General features: G+C 40.2%; 1 pseudogene; it reads left to right on the top strand.

The window, feature by feature from the left end:
• The first annotated feature begins 5,109 nt into the window (after positions 1-5,109).
• Positions 5,110-17,397, top strand: LOC145792022 (cytosolic sulfotransferase 15 pseudogene; annotated as a pseudogene).
• Positions 17,398-17,838: the final 441 nt, after the last annotated feature.

Here is a 17,838-nt window from a genome sequence, read left to right as displayed (position 1 = left end):
ATTTGATTCAAAACCCCAGGTTCGACCTCTCTCTCTCCCTACTCACCTTCTCTCTTAGGTTTGATCTGTTTAGAGAGTGTTTCAACCCTAGTTGCTTTATTAAAAAGATAGAGGGAGTCGAGGGCTTCCATTTAATCTGAACTTTTGGCAATTTGGAGCACTTTTGTATTTGGGCATTCATCTCCATCTTCTCCATTCGGGTTACTCTCTTCGAGGTAGGGATTTCCTACTCCATTTTATAGGTTACGTTCTAAGTTTTGGTATTTTAATGTGTTGGGAATACTTTGATAAATTTTGGGAAAAAACCCTAGTTGAATTATTGAATTGATTTGTATAAGTAATTCATGGAATTGGGAAAAGATGGTTAAATTCATGGAATTGGGAAACTCATTGATTAATTGGCATAATTGGATAATTTGTATCATTTGTCTATTGAATTGTTGACATGGTTATTTTCAGTTTAGAAATAACTGTTTTGGGCTATCGGTGGAGGATAGTCGTGATTGTTGTAGATATTGCATGTGAATTAGGAATAACTGAAACTAATCACATTGGTTAAGTCATTAATTTTGACTGTGGCATTGATACAGAAAATACGTGTATTGATTGAGCATTGCATTTGCATACATTGTTTGTGTGTGGGAGGAGATAGGGGATGTACTCCACGGTTTAGGGGAAGATAGGGGATGGACCTCTAAACCGGATTTTTGTTTGGGAGGAGATAGGGGATGGACTCCATTAGCATCACTTTTATGTGTGCTTATTTATAGAAGTGTTTTATTGATACAACACTAAAATGTGTATCAATCTGGAAGTATGAAGTGTTTTGATTTGAGCTTGAGTCTCATTTGTTTGTTGATAATGGAAGAATGTGAATATGATATATGTAATTCACTGTTGTAAGTTTGGCCAGGTTCTGAGCCATGTTGATAAAATTGGAAGGTAAAATGAGTTTTAGACAATAGTGTTATAAGACTGTAAAATGAAGTAATGGACTATCTTGGTTAACCATCTGTTGAATGCCATTGCTTTATTCATTGCTTATATGTGGTTTAGTATATTTCTACTGGGCTGTGGCTCACCCTTTATGGGAACATCATTTTCAAGTTCAGGGGATAAACTACCTCCAAGGACTTAGCTTGGAAGGACTTGGATTCCGAAGACTACTTTTAGTTGACTGTCTTAAATTATAAGTACATGTAAACATTCAAGCCTAGGGCTTTTATTGTATTGAGTTAGAACTCATATTTTTGGTATCCAAGTGTTGGCTTGGAAAGGTGTAAGCCTGTAGGGCATTTTATTCGATGATACATGTTATGCTTTATTTTGTAATACTCTGATGAATGAATTAATAGATTATCTTCTTTAAATAATGAATGTCAATGATATATATAATGGGTTAATTTTTAGGGCGTTACAAGTGCTCCCGATTGAGATTGAATTAATTGTTTTACTTTCATCCTCTTATTTCTCTTTTCATTTCTAGAACTATACTTCCTAGGAAACATGGCTATAATCACAAACACTTCAATCCACAAATGACAAACACTTCAAATCAATCCACAAATCACAACTTCAATCCACAAATCACAATCCACTGATCTGATAGCAAATAAATTATAAAAAAATAATTTAATGAAACAAAATTAGGGTAAACAAATTATTCAATTAAAACTGATAAATACCTAGGCAAAAAAATTAGGGCTAAATTATTTATTCCACTAAAATCTAATGGATAAAGAAGGTAATAAAAAAATTAGGGCAAATTTATTATTCCACTAATTGATAGAGAAAGAATATAAAAAAAAAAAATTAGGGCAACTTTATTTAATAAAATCTGATACTGAGAGAGAGGACTTACATGAGAGAGAGTGTGTGTGAGAGATAGTGAAAGAGGGAGAGTGAGTCTATGCTATGCTATGCTCTTCATCTGCCTGCCTTCAAGTCTTTCACTTCGTTTCGTTAAAGAGAGATTGAAAACAGAAGCACTCACCACAGCACACTAGCAGTGCACTGGACATGTATGTATTGTATATTGTATTTGTATGTATGGTTTGGGTTGGGCCCAAACACATTTTGGGGCCCTTTAAATACATTTTCAGTTTTGGGGCCCTTTAAACCCTCCAAAGCTGTTTTCAGTCCCACACCAGATAAACTTTCGGTTGGGCCCAAACACATTTTTAGTTTTTGTTTATTTATTTATATATTTTCATTTTAAAAAATATGGGCCAAACACATTTATAAATAAATTTGGGCTAAATTATACATGGGCCCAATAAACATTTGGGGCCCTTTAAATTGATCTTAAAACCAAAAAAAAAAGAAGAAAAGATTGGGCCTATAACAATTTTTTAAATTTGGGGGCCCTATTTTTGGGCCAAAATTTGGGGCCTAAGGCACAAGCCTTACCTGCCTTATGGTAAGGCCAGCCCTGAATCAATTGAACAATAATTGAAAATTTTCATTAGATTAGTATGATTGAGCTTTCAATACTCCTGTTACATGCGTGGTGTGGTTTGAAACTAAAAGAGAAACTGTGTGACAGGTGGTGGATTGGCAAATAATCAATTCGCGATTTGGGCAGTTTAAGACAGTTTTAATTTGCTAGTTAATTAAAAATATTCTTAAACAATTATCAAGCATATAATATATAATACTAATTCACATAATATTTTTTTTATGTATATAATACAAATTAATTTTACATAATATTTTTCATAAATTTTACATTTTAAATCTTTCACACACTTTTTTTTACTTTAATATTTTATTAGAGTTTAAAAAATAAATATCTAGGAGCGGTTTCAAATGTAAATTATAAAATTTAAAGTATAATCCGTGATCAACAACTAGATTGATGCAGATCAGTGTGATTTTAACGAATTAGACTGTATTTTGCACAACTCTAATTATAATAATGTGTTTCATGAGAATCAATTTGAGCACAGTAGTTGAGTGAGCTTGAGGACAAAGAGGGTAGATAGACAACAAAATCTCCATGCCTTCTACATAAGATTTGGTCTTCTAATTTATATATTTGTTTTTTTTTTTTCCAATAAATATATTTGTTTTTTATTTGGTGGCAGCGGGTAAGGTTGAGCTAGGCTAGGGTTTCTCTCTCTAAAATAGCAATGTTATGTATTCATTAAAATATTTTTTAAAGTGTCAAGAATTTTAAAATGTGAAAATTTAATTTAATTTGGGTGTGATCCACACCATTAAGTGTAAATATATGTTATATATTTAAATTCTAGATTTTTTTTTTTTTTGGTGTTTGTTTTAATACACAACATTTCTCATCTTGAAATCCCGTTCTCCTATTTCAAATGCATTTCTAGTTGTATGTTTGTGTCTTGACTTTCGGGAATATTATATTTTGAGATTTCGTATCATATTGGAGATAGAAGATAGAGATTTTAAAAATAAAGAATCTCATGCCAATTAGCTATAACTATGTATATATATACACACATATATACACTTGTGCATAATGCTTGGACATCACGAAAAAAGGGTAAGAATCCAAAATTTCTTCTCCATCCATGGCAACATCTCAACCTCCTCTTTTTCCACCCAAGTACTAGGAAGAAGATGATTTAACCCAAGAATGCAAGGAAGAAGGGCTCAAAAACAATCTTGAGTAGGCAATTGTATTATTGTCTGTGCTCCTACTTTTTGTCAACATGAACCAACCTTATAATTAAATTTGCACAATCAATTGAACAATAATTGAAAATTTTCATTAGATTAGTATAACTGAGAATCAAATACTACTGTTACATGTGTGGTGCGGTTTGAGGCTTAAAGAGAAACCATGTGGCGGATGGCGGATTGACAAATAATCAATTCCCGATTTGAGCGGTTTAGGACAGTTTCAATTTGCTAGTTAATTGAAAATATTCTAAAACAATTATCAAGAATATAATATATAACACTAATTTACATAATATTATATATATATATATATATAATACAAATTAATTTTACATAACATTTTTCATAAATTTTACATTTTAAATCTCCCACACTTAATTTTACTTTAATATTTTATTAGAGGTTAAAAAATATATATGTAGAAAGTGCCGAAGACGAATTATAAATTTTAAAATATAATCTGTAATTAGCCTATAGATCGGTGTTGATCAACATAGTTTTAACAAATTAAGCTCACTGCTCTAATTATAATAATGTGTTTCATGCGAATCAATTTGAGCACAGTAGTTGAGTGAGCTTGAGGACAACGAGGGTAGATAGATACTGTGTCAACAAAATCTCCATGCCGTTTACATGAGATTTGGTCTTCCAATTTATATATTTGTTTTTTTTTTCAATAAATATATTTCTTTTTTATTTGGTGGCAGGGGGTGTGGTTCAGCAAAGCTAGAGTTTCTCTCTTAGTTTGAGTTTTCTAAAAATATTTTTCAAAAAATTTAACTTTCTTGTTTTTGTTGTAATTTTTTTTTATTTTTACTGAATTTTTTTAAAATTTTAAACAATTTTTTAAATTTTTAGACACACCTAACATAAATACACTTAAAAGTATAATTTTCGCAAAAAAAATCTTTAAAAAATTCACTAAATATCAAAAATACAAATATATATATGAAAATTTAGTATATTTTTTTGTATTTATTAGTTTTTTGAAATATTTTTTCATAAATATTTTATTTTTTAAATACATCTAAGTAAGGTGCATCTAAAAAAGTAAAAAAATGCTTAAAATTTAAAAAATATTTACTAAAAACAAAAAAAACACAAAAAACAAAAAAATTCAATTTTCAAAAGTCTGAATTCAAAAAACTCAAACCAAACACACTGAATGTTATGTATTCATTAAAATATTTTATAAAGTGTCAAGAATTTAGAATGTGAAAATTTAATTTAATTGGGGTGTGCTCCCGTTCTCCTATTTCAAATGCACTTTTAGTCGTATGTTTATGTCTTAACTTTCGAGAATATTATATTTTGAGATTTCGTATCATATTGGAGATAGGAGATAGAGATTTTAAGAATAAAGAATCTCATGTCAATTAGCTATATATATATACTTGTGCATAATGCTTGGACATCACAAAAAGAAGGTGAGAATCCAATATTTCTTTTCCATCCATGGCAACATCTCAACCTCCTCTTTTTCCTGCTAAGTACTTGCAAGAAGATGATTTAACCCAAGAATTCCCTACCCAGAGAAAAAGGGTGGGTTGTATCTCATCTCTATCAATACCAAGGTTTTTGGTACTCATCTTGGGAATTGCAAGGAGTAATTGCATAGCAACAACACTTTCAAGCTCAAGACACTGATATCCTCCTTGTTACCACCCCTAAATCCAACACCACCTGGCTGAAGGCAATCTTGTTCGCAATAGAGAACCGGACACATTATCCCGACACGAACCGACACCCATTGCTTGTAAACAATCCCCATGATCTTGTCCCTTTCTTGGAACTTCAGCTCTATGTCGACAAACAAGTCCCTAATCTCACCTCTTTCACTTCTCCGAGGTTGTTTGCAACCCATTTACCATTCTCATCCTTGCTTGAATCTGTGACGTGTTCGGCGAGCAAGCTTGACTATCTATGCAGGAACCCCATGGACACTTTTGTTTCACTTCATCACATCGCAAACAAGATTAGACCTCCTAGCTTTGGACCAAATATACTTGAAGATGTATTTGATATGTTTTTGTGTGGGTGAAAATCTGACCACACTGCCCGTTTAGTGATCAGCTGGAGAGCACAAGCAGAATAGATGGCTAAAGTAACCTGAAACAGAAAGAAAAAGCTCCGGCGGTGGTTCTTCCACCCGGGGGCACTCCGACGATCAAGTCAGTATATTTCTCAAAGATAATCAAGTACTGAATTGAATACTCAAAGTATAAGTTACATACCTTAGACCCATGGGGGTGCCTCTCTTTTATAATATACTCAATCCAAGTCCCACTAGAAGTATGACTTCTATGGATTCTAGTTCACTGTTTACTCTGGACTCTTTTAAGTGATATAGATAAACTCCTTGAGAGTTTTATCCTTATCTTGGTTCAATCCCCTTTGTGCCTTAGGACTCTTGCCCCATATCTCGGATTCCGATATCTTCGGAGATGACCTCGGCTTATCCGAGATTACCTCGGCTTAACTACCAGGGTACGTGGCACCTCGGCTGACACGTCGGCGTCACCATGCCACGTGTTGGTATACAGAAAATATATCCCCACAACTGCCCCCTAGGTTCTATTACCTTGGCATTCTGAGGTGATGGAACCTATTCCGAAATTTTATCGCTTCTTTCCTAAGTAATGGCTCAAAAAACTATTTTGTCAAGTTTATCTACTTTCAGCCGACGTGTTCTCTTCGGAGAACAAGGCTTTGATCGTATTCTCCCATGCGCATGAGCTGTCGTGCATCTCTAACTGTTTCTCTTACGTGTTTCGTCTTTATTGGAGTGTGTTAGTGACGCGCCTGAAGCTGTCTGTTCATTTCATCTGCGCCGTCTGACGCGTGCGTTACCCTAGGCGTAATGATTGCCCTAATTTTGCCGCCGTTTCATATTTTTGACAAAACTTTTCTTTTGCCTCTATCTTTTCTTCACTTTTGCATTCCATCTTCTCGCTCCTTCTCTCTCTGAAAAGCTCATTCTTCTTTGAATCTGCCATTGCCTCATTCTTTCTTCTGGAACTGCTCTTAATTCTTGCAAAAGCCCTCTTTGCTGTTGCCATCAATTTCTGAGTTCGGCGAGCACAACCTTGGCTTCATTTGTCCTGGTAAGATCTTCTTCTTTAATTTTTCCATTCTCCTTATGTGCTTTTGTCTGTCTGTTGCCATTACTGATCTTGTTCGAGGTCTTGGATTTATTTGTATCTTGAATTTGTGGCTTTTACCTTGAACTTCTATGCTTTTTCATCATTCTCTTTGTCGTTGTCCTTGATTTTTTCTGTATTTCTATTGTTTCTGAGAACTATACCTCTGTTCTTGAATCTGAAACTTCATCTTTGTTTTCTCTTTTTTGTATCTGCCCCAGATCTGTGCCCTCGATTTTTATCTTCATACCTTATAGATTTGGGATTTGTCTGTAGAACCCTTAATCTTTAGGGAAACCTGAAAAACGCCCACCTTCTGAAACATATTCCTCTTAGTTTAAGCCAACATAATGGGTATGTGGAGGCATAGGGTGAATACCCCAACAAAACTTGAATACTTTAGGCAAGAATTCTCTATCCCAGCCGATGTTCATCTTAAATTGGCTGGGGATAATGATACCATCGTGCCCACAGATCATACAATGCCCTTTCCAATAGTTGCTTTTACCGAATGTGGACTTCGGCTTCCACTCGATCCCCTTTTTCGTCAAGTTCTCCATTTCTATAAGCTGAACCCTATGCAACTTACTATCAACTCCTATAGGGTAATTAACGGTATTATTGCCTTAGCTAGGCAAGAAAACCTTAGAATCACCCTAGCCGACCTTCAATATTGTTATACCATGTGCCCTCTCGATCTGAAGGATAGGGGTTTTGTCTATTACCTTAAGCCGAGATCCACTCAGTACAAAATTATAGCCGACCTCCCAGACTCCAACAAGGGGGCTGGAGATGATTTTCTTATTGCTTCTGGAAATTGGGAATTTGGCCCAGATGAAGATGTCCACCTCTACCCTCTTCCTCGAACACTTACAGAGGGCAAGAGTAAGAGCCCTGAGTCAACACTTAGTTGTTTTTACTTAAGACTTTAATACTCTATTTCTGACGCCTGTTTCTTTGCAGATCTTCATCAGCCACCGAAAAATTTTCGCCAATCCTTCTTCCCAGGAACAGATCTGAAAACACTTCTTGGCCTCCTAATCCATAAACGAAAAGCCCCAGTATTACTAAACTTCATCCCTACATACAAATCCACCTTACCCGACGTCCCAAGAAAAAGGAAAAAGAGCCTTTCTCCACCTACAGCCACAACCTTAACTGCTTCTACATCCCGAACAGATCAAGAATCCACATCTGACCCAGCCGATCTTCCATCAACTTCGGCCCCCTACTTAATACCAATTCCAGAACGTAAACGCCGAAGAAAGCTTGTAAAAACAGCCGAAATGGTTCGTCCAAGGCCTGTCGTCCAAGATCTTCTTGCCGACATTCCAACTGACGCCGAAGCCGCACCAACGCAAACAATGCTTCCACCCAAACCGAAGAGGGTAAAAAAGGCTCAGCCTAAGGCCAAGGCTACAGATGCCGAGGCTAAGGATGCTCTGCCGATTTCGAAGTTAGTTGAAAGCAAAAAATCAGCCTCTTCTTCAGCCAAAAGGTCTGCTGAGGGCCAACCCTCAGGGTCTACACAAACAAAGAGGCCAAGGTCATCGTCTGCGACGACCTCGGCTTCGAAGAAGCCCGATGTCCCCTGGGCCCCTGATCTATCCCTGGAGGATAGGCCTATCATGGCTAGTGAAAGTGCTGATGACATCAACGTTGCTGTCGCCCTTAGCACTGCTCTTCTTCTACCAAATGACTTGGAGCGAAATGCCAAGTTTAGTGAGTATGAAAATTACGCTCTGATGCTCCAACACTCTGCTCAAGTAAGTATTTATGTCTGTACTTGTGATTCTTTCTTCCGTTCTTCACTGAGAGTACTGTCTCACATTTCTGTTCTTTTTTGCAGGCCATTCAGCATGCCCATTCATTTTCCATGCAAGCCTTTGAAAATCGTCAAAGGTTGGTTGATATGAAGAGGGAAGCATCTTCTATGAAGAGAGAGATCAGGTCTCTTGAAGCAAAAATGAAAAAATTGGAGGATCAAGCCGAGGCTGCAACTAAGGTTCAAACTCTTGCTCTTGAGAAGGCCGAGGCTGCTGAGGCCGTTAAAAAGGTTGCTGAGGCCGAGAAAAGAGAGGCCGAGGTTCAGAAGGCTCAAGCGGAGAAAGAACTCCAGCAAGCTCTGGCCACTAAAGAGGCCGAAATCAAAGAGGCCGATGAAAAGGCCTATGCTCAAGGTATGGCCGACGTCGCAGAGGACTACAAGCTTCAAGTCAGGCAGGCATGCAACAGGGGATTTTCCCTTGGTTGGATGTCCTTGATAAAGAAGCTTGACCTTCCTGCTGACTCGCCATTACGTCAGGCCGACGCTATTCCGTTACCATTTCCTCCACCTCCTCCTGAAGGTGAATTAGAGTCCGAGGCCGAGGAGGAAGATGAAGAAAAAGATGATGGTGAGGCCTTGGTGAGAAAACCCAAGAGTGTTGCCGAAGTCAAGTCCCCTCCTCCTGCTGAGCTGGTTATGGACTTAACTCAAGATGAGGGGGGTGATGATGCTGAGGAAGTGCCCAGGGAGTCTGTTCAAGGGTATCTATCATCTGACCTCCTTCTGACTGAAAGAAGTCTTGACACAACATTGGCAGAGATAGATGCCGAAATACAAGCGGAGAAAGTGGCCGAGGAGATTCCACCTGAATCGTCCGAGGTCCCCGTTCCTGCAGTGGCTGATACTGAAGAATCTTGAAAATGTTTTTTTGTACTTTTTACTTTACTTTTTTTTTTTTTTTTCTGTACTTTGCACTTTGTACTTTCTGGGTAATGCAGAACTCTTTCTTTTGGCCGACGTGGCTTCTTCAATATGTAACTGCAACAGTTCTTTCTTTTGAATGTTTCAATCTTGTGATATATAGTCTTGTGCTTAGAAAATTTTTGCATATTTCCTCATGTTGCTTTCTTTATGCAATCTCCTCGGGGTTTCATACCTCGGGTATAACCATGAGACTTTTACTTCGGCAAGATACTGTCCTGCAGTCTTTTCATAGATTTCAACAAGTATTAAATAGTTAGCTTAGTCCTACCTACTTGTAAATTGCTACAAATTTCAACAAGTAATGAACAATATACTTAGCCTTTATTTTAACCTGTAACTTACTGTATACCTCGGCGGGTGATCATACGTCGGCTTAACATAAACTTGTAAATTGCTACAAATTTCAACAAGTGTTAAGCATCTTCCCTTGGGTTTAAACGACCCACACATTGCTATGAGAACTTAAGCAATAACCTCGGCCTATCTTCAACTTGTAAATTGCTACAAATTTCAACAAGTGAAGATAAGGAATCAGCTTAATTCCAACTTGTAAATTGCTACAAATTTCAACAAGTGGATTAAGGAATAACATCGGCTTAACTTCAACTTGTAAATTGCTACAAATTTCAACAAGTGAAGATAAGGAATCAGCTTAATTTCAACTTGTAAATTGCTACAAATTTCAACAAGTGGATTAAGGAATAACATCGGCTTAACTTCGACTTGTAAATTGCTACAAATTTCAACAAGTGAAGATAAGGAATCAGCTTAATTCCAACTTGTAAATTGCTACAAATTTCAACAAGTGGATTAAGGAATAACATCGGCTTAACTTCAACTTGTAAATTGCTACAAATTTCAACAAGTGAAGATAAGGAATCAGCTTAATTCCAACTTGTAAATTGCTACAAATTTCAACAAGTGGATTAAGGAATAACATCGGCTTAACTTCAACTTGTAAATTGCTACAAATTTCAACAAGTGAAGATAAGGAATCAGCTTAATTCCAACTTGTAAATTGCTACAAATTTCAACAAGTGGATTAAGGAATAACATCGGCTTAGCTTTGAGTTTGATATGTCTTCAAAAACATCCATGCATAACTTTATCAATCGATCATGTTGAAAGGATTCTAAAAAGATTTTATTGATAACATCGGCCAAACAAAGATGTTTTTCTAATGATAGAAAAATTTCAAATTACAAGTATTCCAAGGTCTGGGCAATGCTTTGCCCTCATTGTCCTCAAGCCGATATGCTCCATTCCCAAGTACTGAAGTAACTCTGTAGGGTCCTTCCCAGTTTGGGCCAAGCTTGCCCTCCCTGGGATCCCTCTTGTTCCCGACGACTTTTCTTAGGACTAAGTCGCCAACTTGAAAATCTCTTGGATTGACTCTCTTGTTGTAAGCTCTGGCAAGCTGTTGTTGGTATACTGCGAGCTGAATTGCAGCCTTCTCTCTTCGTTCTTCCAATAAATCCAGGTCTTGGGCTAAGAGTATGTCATTGGTGCCATTCTCTACTCCCTGGGTTCTGATCCCTGGGATGCCGATCTCCAATGGGATGATTGCTTCTGTGCCATATGCCATGGCGAATGGGGATTCTCCTGTTGATCTTCTCGGCGTAGTCCGATATGCCCAAAGTACGTTGGGCAATTCGTCCACCCACTTTCCCTTTGCTGCCTGGAGCCTCTTCTTTATTCCATCCAGGATTACTTTGTTGGATGCCTCTGCTTGCCCATTGCTTTGAGGAAAACTTGGTGTTGAGAAATAATTCTTGATCTTGAATTTTGCACAAAAGTTTTTGATAAGTTTGCTGTCGAATTGTGTTCCGTTGTCGGCAACTATAGCTCTTGGAATCCCAAATCTGGTGATTATGTTTCTCCAAATAAAATTCTTGACATCCACATCTCGGATTTTGGCAAGAGGTTCTGCCTCTATCCATTTTGTGAAGTAGTCTGTTGCTACCAGCAAGTATTTTCTCTGCCCAGTTGCCTGGGGAAGTTGTCCAACCAGATCCATGCCCCATTTGGCAAACGGCCAGGGGCTGGATACTGGGTTTAGGTCGGCAGCTGGCTGATGTATCAAAGGTGCAAACTTTTGACACTGTTCACACTTCTTTACATAAGCTTCGGCATCCTTTTGCATGTAGGGCCACCAATACCCCTGGGTAATGGCCCTGTGGGCTAACGATCTGCCCCCTGCGTGGCTTCTACAAATTCCTTCATGAATCTCGTAAAGGAAATCTTCAACCTGCAAAGGATGTACGCACCTTAAAAGTGGTCCAGTGAAGGACCTCCTGTAGAGATGGCCTTCCTCTGTTAGACTGAATCTGGCCGATTTCAGCCTAATTTTATGTGCTTCTTTATGGTCTTCTGGCAGCTTTCCCTCTTTTAGGAATCCAATGATTGCATCCATCCAACTTGGTCCAAGGCCCACGCACATTGCTTCTTGTTCAATGTTTTGTTTATCTATGCTCGGGGCCGACATGTAGTCGATCATAATTGTCCTTGTTTTTCCAGTTTGAATTGAGCTGGCCAAGTTGGCTAATGCGTCGGCGTGGGTGTTGTCATCTCGGCTTACTTGGAGTAATCTGCAGTTTTGGAATAGGGCTGCCAGTCGGATGACTTCCTTTGCATATGCCGACATTCTTTCGTCCCTGGCTGCAAATTCCCCTGTTGACTGGTTAACAATCAATTGTGAATCACAAAAAACAATTACCCCGTCTGCCTCTGCTGCTGCTGCTAGCTTTAGTCCTGCAATTAATGCTTCATATTCTGCTTCATTATTGGAGGCTTTGAACCCCAGACGGATGGACTGTTGTACAATTTCTCCATCTGGAGATATCAGCAGTACTCCTGCTCCTGCTCCCTGGCGGTTTGAACTTCCATCGACGAATAGTCTGAATGAATCGCCGATGTAGATGCTGCATGGTCTGAGCTTTTCTTTCTTTTGCTTTTTTGTCTTTGACTGGGATTCTTTTTGCTTGTCGGGGCAATGTCCCTCTTGGCTCGACGGAGCCCGAGGTGTGATGGCTTCAGGTGTGAGTTCTGCGACGAAGTCGGCCAAAACTTGGCCCTTTATTGCTGTTCTTGGCTTAAATTCTAGGTCAAACTGGCCTAGTGTTACTGCCCATTTTGCTATTCTTCCTGTTAAGTCTCCTTGATGTAATAAGGACTTCAGTGGGTGCTCTGTTAGAACCACAATCTTGTGTGCCTGAAAGTAATGGCTCAATTTCTTTGAGGCCATTACCAAGGCTAGCATCAATTTTTCCAGTGGTAGGTACCTTGTTTCCGCGTTAGCCAGAGTCTTGCTTACATAATAGACAGCCTTCTGTTCCCCTTTTTCCTCTCGGATTAGTACTGCACTGACTGCGTGTTCAGAGACTGCTAAGTACAAAAACAATTCCTCCCCTGGGATTGGGTTAGAGAGGACCGGGGTTGTGGTCAAGTACTTTTTTAGGTCGGCTAAGGCAGCTTCACATTCTTCCGTCCACAGGAAGTCTGTGGCTTTTTTCACCAGGTTAAAGAAGGGTCTGCACTTGTCTGAGCTTCTGCTGATGAATCGGTTTAGGGCTGCGGCCCTTCCAGTGAGCACTTGAACTTGCTTTGCCGATGTTGGGCTCTGTAGTTCCAGGATGGCCTTGATTTGGTCTGGGCTGGCTTCAATGCCCTTTCTTGTTACCAGATATCCTAGGAATTTACCTGACCCAACTCCGAATGCGCACTTTGAGGCGTTGAGTCGGAGCCGATATGTTTTGAGTATGTCAAAGACCTCTTTTAGGTCGGCAAGATGACCTTTTGATTCCTTGGTCTTTACGGCCATATCATCGATGTAAACTTCTACCGTTTTGCCAATCAGGTGTCTAAACATCTTTGTCACTAACCTCTGATAGGTTGCTCCTGCGTTTTTCAGCCCAAAAGGCATTACCCTGTAACAGTACAGGCCTTTCGGGGTGATGAACGCGGTCTTCTCTTCATCTGGAGGGTACATAGCAATCTGGTGGTACCCTCTGTATGCATCTAAAAAACTCATCCTTTCATGTCCCGAGGTGGCGTCTACCAGTTGGTCGATTTTGGGCAGAGGAAAGCTGTCTTTCGGGCAAGCTTTGTTGAGGCTGGTGAAGTCTACACAAACTCTCCACTTGCCATTCTTCTTTTTTACTACTACTGTGTTGGACAGCCACGTTGGGTACTGGACTTCTCGGATGGCCCTGGCTTCAAGGAGTCTGTCTACCTCTTCCTCGACTGCTTCGACGTGCATTAACGTCGGCCTTCTGGCTCGTTGAATCACAGGTTTTGCCGATCTGTCGACATTCAGACTGTGGCAAGTGACCTCGGGGTCAACGCCAGGCATTTCATAAGGTGTCCAGGCGAACGCCTCTATGTTTGCCCTTAAAAAATCTTCCAGTTCTTTTTCTTCTTCTCTAGCTAAGCCTGAGCCGAGAAGAAAAAACCGTTCTTCGTCTCCCTCCTGGACGAGGATTTTCTTTAGCGCCTCTTCGCTTTTCTCGGCTGGCTCTTTCCCGACGTCTTCTAGGACTTCCATGTCCTCGTCTTCAACTTCTGCTTTCTTTGGCTCTCGTATACTACAGGTGGATTTTATTGCTGCCATGGAGCAATTTTTGGCTTGTAGTTGATCCCCTCTGACTTCTTCAATCCCATGCTCTGTTGGGAACCGGAGTAGTTGATGCAACGTCGAGGGAACTGCCCCCATTGCATGCAACCACGGTCTTCCCAGGATGATGTTGTATGGTGAGGGTGTGTCAATCACCAGGAATTCCGTCCTGATTTTCTTAGTGCCGGCTTGTACCTCCAAGCTTGTTGCGCCCAGTGGCCATGTCGGCGTTCCATTAAAGCCGACCATCGGGCCGCTGGATTGTTCTAGGTCATCAGGGTGAAGGCCTAGCTCTTTGTAACATCTGACGTACATGATGTCACAGGAGCTGCCTTGGTCTATTAGGATGCGTTTTACTTGGCACTCCCCAACCTGGAGGGATACTACCAAGGCATCATTATGCGGATGTTGGACCAGGTCTAGGTCGGCTTCAGTAAAGGCTATCATTGGCCCTTGGCATTCTTCTGGCCGATGTCTCTTTTCCCCGACTTGGTAGATATGCTGTAAATGTCTTACCCTCTGGGTTTCTCCTCTGACTTCGTTTTCGTTGACCCTTGAATGGATCACATTAACCACCCTCGGTTCTCCTGCTTGTGGTAGCTGTGCTGGGGGAGGGGGTGCCGCTGGTGCTTGAGGCAACCTTGCCTGTTCTTCCCTCGTTCTGGCCTCGTCGACCAAGTCCCTCAGAAGGCCTTGTCTTACTAGGTCTTCCAAGTGTGCTTTTAAGGCTTTGCAACCTTGAGTTGGATGCCCTTCTTCATTGTGGTAGGCGCAACGTCTACCAACGTTCCTTCCCATGAATTCCCCTGGTGCTCTTGCTGGAGCCCTGAAATAAGGTTGATTTCGAATCTGATCTAAGATTTTATGGATTGGGATCCGGAATACCGTTGTTACTGCCTGTTTATTTCTTAATTCTATTTCTTGTTTGGTCGGTCCATTGTTGATTCGGCCTCGCTTTGGCGAGCCGTTTCCCTTTTCTTGTTTCACCTCCTTGTTTCCCGATGTATCTTCCTCGGCCCTGGCGTATTTCTCAATCCTTGCCATGAGTTCTTCCATGCTTTTTGGCAATGTTTTTGCCAAAGATTTCCGTAGTGGGCAGTCATCTTTCAGGCCGTTCTTGAAGGATACGACTGCTACTTCCTGGTTGCATTCAGGTATTCGGTTGAACACCTCGTAGTACCTCTTCGCATAGGCCCTGAGGCCTTCTTCCTTGGTGATTTGTAGAGCCATCAAAGCATCAACCCTCAGGGGTTGCAGCTTGTTGGTCACGAATCTGGCCACAAACATCTCGGCCAAGCCTTCCCATGTCTTTACGCTTCCTTTTGGTAACTTATGGAACCAATCAGATGCAATTTCCCCAAAGGATGAGGGGAATACTTTGCAGAGCAATGGCTCGTTCCCGCTATACAACGCCATTGAATTTAGGTACAACCCAACATGAAAGTTTGGATCCGATTTACCGTCATAGATTTGAAACCTCGGCATACTGAATCTTTTGGGTGGTTCGAATTTGTCCAGTTCCGCCGAGAAGGCTGTCTTCGGTTTCACTGGGGAGTTTACCTCGGCTTCTGCATTCTGCTGCCTCCTCTTGAGGTAGTTCCTTAAGTCTTCTTTGCTCCTCCCTGGAGCTCGGCTGTCTTTGGATTTTAGTCTTTTTGGTACACTGCTTTCGGCCTCGTGGTGGGGTCGTTTGGATCTTTCTTCATGGGATGTGTCAAAATGGAGTACTTGCCCCTGAACATGTCGATGTTCTTTGGGGTCTGGATTCTTCATGTGGTGTGTCCGTCGGGACTCCTCTTGCCTCGGCTTTTCTCGTCCGACTTCCCTGGAAGGTCGGTGTGAATGCCTTCCGCTTCTGGTATGCTGAGGGACCTCGGGGATTGTTTTTCTTACCTCCTTCTGAGTGTTGTTCACTGGCATCGGCGTATCTTGCAGCGGGTATGGTGGCTGCATAACATTATTCTGCATCATGAAGTTGACGACTGACTGGAGGTCTGCCAACTTGTTTGCTAGTTCCTTTACTTCCTCATCCCTCCGTAGGCACCTGTCCCTCCATACCTGGAGGTTATCTTCATTGTAGTATTTTCCTTGGTTAGCTCTTTTTGACGTGTCGCCTTCTGGGATGACGTCGTTCTCTCTGTGACCCTGGTCACGGGCTTCTGTATTGCGGTTATCTCCTTCGATATCAAGATCAATTGGGCTGTCCCTCCCAGTGGGAGCGTCCTCCCCAATATTTTCCTGCTGTCCGTTACTGGCCATCTATTCTTCCTTCGATTCCCACAGACGGTGCCAAATTGTGTGGGTGAAAATCTGACCACACTGCCCGTTTAGTGATCAGCTGGAGAGCACAAGCAGAATAGATGGCTAAAGTAACCTGAAACAGAAAGAAAAAGCTCTGGCGGTGGTTCTTCCACTCGGGGGCACTCCGACGATCAAGTCAGTATATTTCTCAAAGATAATCAAGTACTGAATTGAATACTCAAAGTATAAGTTACATACCTTAGACCCATGGGGGTGCCTCTCTTTTATAATATACTCAATCCAAGTCCCACTAGAAGTATGACTTCTATGGATTCTAGTTCACTGTTTACTCTGGACTCTTTTAAGTGATATAGATAAACTCCTTGAGAGTTTTATCCTTATCTTGGTTCAATCCCCTTTGTGCCTTAGGACTCTTGCCCCATATCTCGGATTCCGATATCTTCGGAGATGACCTCGGCTTATCCGAGATTACCTCGGCTTAACTACCAGGGTACGTGGCACCTCGGCTGACACGTCGGCGTCACCATGCCACGTGTTGGTATACAGAAAATATATCCCCACAGTTTTGTAGGGGAGTGTGCCTATGTGGACCATTTTGGGATCATGTGTTGGGTTATGGGAAGGAGAGCATGGAGAAACCTCAAAAAGTACTTTTTTTAAAGTATGAGGAGATGAAAGAAGAACCCACTATTCATCTAAAGAGATTAGCTGAGTTCATGGGTTGCCCGTTTTCTCTAAAGGAAGAGGCATTAGGGGTGGTGGATGAGATCTTATGGTTGTGTAGTTTTAATCATTTAAGTAGTTTGGAGGTGAACAAGAATGGAAAGGTGTCAACAGGAGTGGAAAATAAAGCCTTCTTTCGACGCGGTGAGGTTGGAGATTGGAAGAATTATCTGACAGACGAGATGGTCGACCGCCTAGTCCAAATTGGTGAACAAAAGTTCGCTGAATCTGGGCTAAAATTTTATGGTTCGTAGGTTTATGATTGTCATTAATTCAAATAAAGGTCTATTGTTCATTTCAACAATTCTATTTTAGTACAACTCTTCTAAGTGATTATCTTCAAACAATTATGTTGCTTCGTTGTAAATGATGTGATATCACTAATGTATGGGATAAATCTTATTATACATAGCTTTTGTTGTTAACAAAGAGAGAGCTGTAAATTCTCACCTCTGATATTATTTTAAATGATGTGCACTATTACATGTCAGATGCTAATTTGCACAAGAATCAAACTTCTATTACACAATCCATTACCAAGGCATTATAGGTAAATCTAAGGATGATAATTTAGGATCTCTAGTAAGACTCTTCGATAATATAGTGTTCTCTCAAACAAAGAAAGAAAAATAAAATTTATCATTTTCATTAATTTAGTGAATGATTTATTTATTTATTTTGCATTTCTCTTTCCT

The sequence above is a fragment of the Camellia sinensis genome, chromosome 5, assembly GCF_055761805.1.
Source record: "Camellia sinensis isolate YWXY chromosome 5, ASM5576180v1, whole genome shotgun sequence".
NCBI classification, from domain to species: Eukaryota; Viridiplantae; Streptophyta; class Magnoliopsida; order Ericales; family Theaceae; genus Camellia; species Camellia sinensis.
This window is presented reverse-complemented; position numbering and strand designations above follow the sequence as displayed.